This window comes from Equus caballus, chromosome 2 (assembly GCF_041296265.1).
Source record: "Equus caballus isolate H_3958 breed thoroughbred chromosome 2, TB-T2T, whole genome shotgun sequence".
NCBI classification, from domain to species: Eukaryota; Metazoa; Chordata; class Mammalia; order Perissodactyla; family Equidae; genus Equus; species Equus caballus.
The window spans coordinates 51,874,131-51,881,910 of NC_091685.1; positions in this window are offsets into that span (position 1 = coordinate 51,874,131).

The following is a 7,780-nucleotide window of genomic DNA, read 5'->3' on the forward strand; positions in this document are numbered from 1 at the left end:
CCATATAAAAAATGATTAATTTCCCATAAATTAAAATTTAAAGTGAATATAATAGAAGGGCTCTGGAGGTTAGGATGAAGATTTTACAAATAACACAAAGGAAAACTGGGTGAAAATACTAGCTACAAAAAGTGATTGCTAAAAATACATAACTAAAAATGAAGTGTTAATTAATAGAACAGACATAATCAGTTACTGATTGTTCTGCTGAATTGTCAGGTACCATAACCGTCTCAGACAAGATCCAGATAAGAAAATCTCTTTAACATAATAAACATCACCAAAATGAAATAAATAAATAAATACACAGGAAGAGATATTTGAAGAAATAATGAAGAGTTTTTTTCCTGTTAAAGTAAGATTATATTTCCCCCTTGAAATTGATATGCATTGCCAAACATAATATATTAGAAAAAATCTACACATGGGCATATTTGTAAGGTTTAAGAGCACGGATGGCAAGGGGAAAATTGGAACCTCTTTCAAAAGAATATCTTGCAAATGCACAAAATAATTATGTTCTCATCTGACTATTCAGTGGCAACATCAGTACTATTGTATCCTCGTTTTTGCAATAAGGAAACTTTTAGATTTTAACTTTTAGCTTCAGTTATTTTCCCAAAAATAAAGTAAATGGGAGAGCCTGTCAATGTCAAGTCAGTATTATGCATAAGTAGTTGGATCTAGAGTTTCTTATATCATCACCATAGACTCTTGTGTGTGGTGTTCCATATACATGACATTTATTTATCCCTCAGCTAGTATATACCCAGTTGAATGCATGCCCAAAATGCCAAACAATGTCCTCAGTTCTTAGGACACATCAGAGAACAAAAACAAAAAGCCCTGCTTATGGGTGCATTATATTTCAGGCCAGGTGCATGTGTGTGTGGGAAAGGCAGATACTCAACATAAACATAATAAATAGGTAAATTCTATTGTATGCTAGAAGATCCTAAGTGCAACAGTGAAAGGAAAAGTGGCACAAAAATGAGGCCAATCAAGAGTGATGGGGGTATTGGTGGGAGGCTCATGCTAGGCTTCATTGAGCAACTAACTTTGGAGCACAGACTTGAAAGAAATGACGGAATTAGTCCCACAGATTCTTGAGGCAAGAGCAGTGTAGTAAGTGAAAACTCCAAGTGCACTAAGCCCTCAAGCAAGACTGGGCTGTATGTTCTTGAACCACGTGGATGCCTGTTTGGTGGGAAGGTGAGAGCAGTGAGAGGTGAGGTCACAGGGTAAGTAGGAACTAGACAGGTAGAGTGCTGGAGGTCTTCATGAGGACCATGGCTTTGCTCCAAGGTTGGGGTGGGAACCCACTGTGAGCTTTGAGAAGGGGAGTGCCATGACCTGACTCTCAAATATGATTCTGGCTACTTTGGTGAGGGGCACCGACAGAACAGGGGAGATTAGGCAAACATTTCAGAAATTCAGGTGAAAGGTAGGGGTTGCTCAAAGCAGAGTGGTAGCAGTGGAGGTGTTGAGAAGTCACCAGATTCTGGATGTGTTTGGTGGTAGAGCCAACAGTAATCCTGATGGACAGGACACAGAGTGTGTGCAGATGACAACTCTCATGTGTAAGCTCAGAGCTTTGGGCCTGGGGCATTGAAGAAATTCACTGCCATCCAAAGTAATGTGGATGCTCCCAGAGCAGTAAGGGATGGGGGATCAGCATACATGTTTGGACTTATGATGTCAGAGATGTTTAAGAGCAATTCAAATGGAAAGGTCACCCAGACAGTTAGGCGAGTGTCTGAATCAGCAAGCAAATATATATGGACCTTTAGGAACCATCAAGACAAAGGCAAACAACCCACTAGAAAAAAATGTGTGCAAAAGGCACAAATGGTAATTTAACAGAAATTATGCATGACCAGTAATCATATCAAATAATCCTGAGTAAAATTAATAATTACTGAAATGAAAATGAAACCGTTAGATAGTATTCCACACTTGCTATTATTTGGCAAATATTTAAATGAGCAAACAGACCAGATTTAGATGATGATATGTAGCACAGTGAAGTCTGATGTATTAAGGGTAGGAATATAAATTTGTGCAGTCACTGAAAAATAATCAGAAATTACCTGGTAAATGTTTGACAATCCATTTATTTTCGTCTTAAGTGTTCACTGTAAAACAATTTCTCCTTTCACAAGGAGACTTGTCCACATACATTCATTGACCTCTTATTTGTAATCACAGAAAATTGGAGGAAAAAGACCTGAGTAGGTTATGTTTAAACAATGTAAAACTATATAGAAGTTATTATTTTAAGTGATTTATAAACATCAGCACTTGCATGAATAAATATCCTATGAAAAAAGGCAAGGAAAAAATACAAAAGAACACTTTCAGTATGATTCTTTGAATATAAAACTCGAAAGAGATCACATACATGTTTAAAGATGCAAACATTTATGATAAAGGAAACCGAGGTATTGACTAAAATAAATGTAAAAATGTAGCTCTCTGGGAAAAGTAGGAGACCACTAGGGGTTTGAATGTGTTGCTGATATACATTTCCTATATATGTGATGATTACAAGCTATTACATTTTATTTTAAATCTGTAAATATCACTAAAATGTATTCTCTTCTGTTTACAATATATTTTATAATATGAATTGAATAATTTTAATTTTAAAAGTTTCAAACATCAGCACAAAACCACTCAGGGCCTTCATTTTGTGGTTCTACTCCATCGTATTGATGAGCACATGGAGGTATCACACTCTCAATACATTTGCAAACACAGGCCTGCTTTTACTAAGCCAATGGTCCCCTCAGTGTGTTCAAGGCATAACGTAAATGTGACAAAAACTCAGTAACACTTATCTTGAAGGAGACCAGAAATGAGCAGTTGATTTGAACATTTACAGCAGTAAGTCATCTAATGGCTAATAAATACAGAGGAGATGATTGTTTCCATACCTAATCCATAGACAACAATTAAATATTACTTTATTCTTACCAGAACGATGATAAATTTAATGTCATGCTTTTGAGACACACAAGCAAAAAAAAAAATAGAAGACATATTACTAAAGAAATGACAAAACAGTGAATAAATTTGGATCAACTTGCACAAGAATCTTAAACAATTTTTGCTCCAGACTCATTTACCAAAGACTAACAATATGCATATCAAATGTATGCATATTTGCATATTAAGAAAAAGTTTTCTCTGACAAATATAAATATATCTGATAAATATATCTGCAGATCTGAAACAGGTGAAATGTTGCAGAATGGGTGAGTCTGAACTATAGGCTCTGGCTAGGGGCAGAAGGCAGCAGCTTCCCAGAAATAATGAAGAACAATGATGTCATCCAAGAAAAGGGGAACTGGCTTATTAAAAAGGATAGTACATATTAATCAAGCTGACCTCTGTGGTTACGCTTTTAACAGGAAGTTTTGAGGTCAGGAATTTGAGGAGAAAGGCTCAGTATCACTGGGAAGGAACTGAGATAAGCTGTCTTCAGGCTCCAGACATGCTATATTCCCAGTATCTGAATGGGGAACAGAATTCAAGTCATGAATCACAAGAACCAGTTTTCAGTTTGGATCCCAAATGTCTGCTCAATGGAAGTTACAATGCTGCTAGACAGAAAGGGTAAGCACAGATTATGAGAGCCAGAATATCATCTGTAAATGAGTTTGTGTGGATGTTTGTGTGACAGAGAGAGAGATTCACATAGTTAAGTCTAAGGTTTAAAAAAATAGCCCCAAACTACCATAGTAACAGGAAATTGTCACAGATGGAATTTATATTGTGGATAAGAAGAGTCTTGCAATACACACACATGCACACTTGAAATTTAATGAAAGAGAAGTATAACATTTACTTTAAAAGAACAGGAAATTTTGAAACAAATCAGGAAGAATGAAAGGAGAAAAGTGAATGAAAAATAAACACAACCAGAAATTTTGGAAACAGAAAAGATATTGACCAAAATAAAAAATAAAATAAATGGAGGGATGGATCCAAGATGGCGCCGTGAGTAGTCCTCTTTGTCTCTCCCCCTTCGAGTCTACAATTATTTGGACACTTATCGCTTAACAAAGGATATCCAGACAGCATCTCAGGACGTCTGAGAGACCCACTCGACTATACATCGGAAGGCGGACGGACTTTCCTCCAGGAGGATGTGGAAATAGGTGAAAACTCTCCGACCCCGACCAAACAGCCTAGTACCCGCAAGAGGCTTTCTTCCAACGGACGCCCCCAGAAGATCAACATACATCTAGGGCAGGAGCGAGCACACAACAGAGGAGCGACGGTGGAAACAGGTGACCAGAACCCTACCTAAACCCCCCACAATTACTCCTAAATGCAAAGGGAAACTTTGGAGTTGCACACCTGGGCCCGCGGGGAGAGTCTCTCCCCGCCATTGGCGGGGAGATCCCGTCTGGTGTTCACGGTGCCAAGAGGGTGCCAGAGAGAGTCGCTGAGGGTACAGGGGTCTCCTGGCTGCCACTGCCAGCACGGTGGGGCTAGGGATTGCCAGAGATCTCCGAGCGGACTGGGGCTGGGTGAAGCTCCAAAGACTCCATGCCCCGGAGGGGAAGCTCCAGAGTTCTGCCCGGGCAGCAGACAGAACTCTCTGTCTGCCTTTAGTGGAGGGGCCATGCCCAGCATTTAACTCCAGGAAAGTCCCGGAGAGAATCCCAGAGGGCGGGGTGACCTCCAGCTGCCGTTGCCCGCCCCATGGGACTAGGGATTGCCGGAGATAGCGGAGAGGACTGGGGCTGGGGGAAGTTCCAAAGGCCGGCTCTGCGCCCCGGAGGGGAAGCTCCAGAGTTCTGCCTGGGCAGCAGACAGAACTCTCTGTCTGCCTTTAGTGGAGGGGCCACGCCCAGCATCCAACTCTGGGAAAGTCCTGGAGAGAATCCCAGAGGGCGGGGTGACCTCCAGCTGCCATTGCCCACCCCATGGGGCTAGGGATTGCCGGAGATCTCCGAGAGGACTGGGGCTGGGGGAAGCTCCAGAGGCCCACTCCACGCCCCAGAGGGGAAGATCCAGAGTTCTGTCCAGGAAGCAGACAAAACTCTCTGTCTGCTATTAGCTGAGGGGCCATGCCCAGCATCCACAATACCGGGAGGGTCCCAGAGAGGAGAATATTAGGCAGGGTAGCAGCTGACCGGCTACCACTGAAATCAGGATCTCCAGCTATCCCCCCAAGTCAGGGCAAAGGGCTCCCCGAGTTCCTGGGGAACAGGACTGCGGCTGGGGGGAGTTCCAGCGACCCAGCTCCATAGCCTAGGGGGAAACCCTATAGGCTCACAGCAGCCTCAGGGAAAGCCTCTGCACAGCACCAGTGGAAAGCACCCAACCGGCAGCCACAAGGCTGGAAGAACCCAGGACAAAAGCAGCATAGCTAGGTGAACTAACCACAGACTGTAGAAGATGCCAATAGCTCTCCTGTGACCCATAGTGGACAAGTGAGATTTTGTGGGTGCCGACAGCGACGGAGCGACAAATATAAGCGATCCCACCCCTGGCCGCTGGAAAAGCCCATAACACCGTTGCAGACCCCAAGGAGGGAGCACATCTAGGTGGGCTGCAACAGTAGGCACCAGCAGGCTGAAGCCTCCCTGTGACGGCCCCCATGGCAGAGGAGGGAATCCAAAGGACCACTGGGACTACGAGGAGGGGCCCAGGCCCAGTTAGCAACTGCGGACAGGGTTCCTGGTTGGTGCAGTATAAACAGCTGCTCCCCCACTGCAGCAGCTGAAACAAGTGAAAGGAACAACTAAACTCCATCTCCATGCGGAGGCACAAATCAACAACATCAAGCAATATGAAAAAATACATTAAATCTCCAGAACAGAAAGGAAATAACAAAGACACAGAAAACAATCCCAAAGAAAATGAGATATATAACCTAAATGATGATGACTTCAAAACAGCCATCATTTAAATACTCACTGAGTTAAGAGAGAATTCTGACCGACAACTCAACGAGTTCAGAAGCTATGTCACAAAAGAGTTTGATACGATAAAGAAGAACCAAACAGAAATATTGGAAATGAAGAACACAATAGAGGAGATTAAGAAAAATCTAGAAGCTCTGAACAGTAGGGCCGATAATATGGAGGAAAGAATTAGCAATTTGGAAGATGGCAATATAGAATTGCTGCAGGCAGAGGAGGAGAGAGAAGCAAGACTAAAAAGAAATGAAGAAACTCTCCAAGAATTATCAGACACAATTAGGAGATGCAACGTAAGGATTATAGGTATACCAGAGGGAGAACAGAAGGAGAAAGGGGCAGAAAGCCTATTCAAAGAAATAATGGCTGAGAACTTCCCAAATATGGTGAGAGAGATGGATCTTCAGGTGACAGAAGCCAATAGATCTCCAAACTTTATCAATGCAAGAAGACTAACTCCACGGCATATAGTAGTGAAGCTAGCAAAAGTCAACGACAAGGAGAAAATACTAAGGACAGCCAGGCAAAAGAAACTAACCTACAAAGGAACCCCCATCAGGCTATCAGCAGATTTCTCAGCAGAAACTTTACAGGCTAGAAGAGAGTGGAATGATATATTCAAAAATCTGAAGGACAAAAATCTACAGCCAAGAATTCTCTACCCAGTGAAAATATCCTTCAAACACGATGGAGAAATAAAAACTTTCCCAGATAAACAAAAATTAAGGGAGTTCATTTCCACAAAACCTCCTCTTCAGGAAATCCTCAGGAAAACCCTCATTCCTGAAAAATCCAAAAAAGGAAAGGGACTACAAAACCAAGAGCAGAGGAGATAAGTAGTAGGACAACAACATAGAGTAGCAGCTCTTCATCAGAACAGATTAAACCATGGGACGAGAAACAAAGGAAATTGAAGAAAACTGGAAAACAAGACACAAAATGGTAGTGGTAGGCCCCCACATCTCAATAATCACTCTAAATGTAAATGGATTGAACTCCCCAATCAAAAGACACAGAGTGGCAGGATGGATCAAAGAGCAAGATCCAACAATATGCTGCCTCCAGGAAACACACCTCAGCCCAAAGACAAACACAGACTCAGAGTGAAGGGATGGAGAACAATACTCCAAGCTAATAATGAACAAAAGAAAGCAGGTGTCACTATACTAATATCAGACAAGGTAGATTTCAAAGCAAAACAGATAAAGAAAGACAAAGAGGGACAGTATATAATAATAAAAGGGACTCTCCACCAAGAAGACATAAGATTTATAAATATATATGCACCCAACACAGGAGCACCAAAATTTGTAAAGCAACTCTTAATAGAACTAAAAGAAGACATCAGCAACAATAGAATAATAGTAGGGGACCTCAACCCACCATTAACACCAATGGACAGAACATCCAGACAGAAAATCAACAAGGAAATAATAGAATTAAATGAAAAATTAGACCAGATGGACTTAATAGATATATATAGAACACTTCATCCCAAAACAGCAGGTTACACATTCTTCTCAAGTGCATATGGAACATTCTCAAGGATTGACCATATTTTGGGAACCAAAGCAAGCATCAATAAATACAAGAGAGTTGAAATAATATCAAGCATCTTTTCTGATCATAACGCTATTAAACTAGAAATCAACTACAAGAAAAAAGCAGAGAAAGGTGCAAAAATGTGGAGACTAAACAACACGCTTCTGAACAAACAATGGATCATTGAAGAAATTAAAGAAGAAATCAAATTTTATCTGGAGACTAATGAAAATGAGAACACCACATACCAAATCATTTGGGATGCAGCAAAAGCAGTCCTAAGAGGGAAATTCATCCATCGC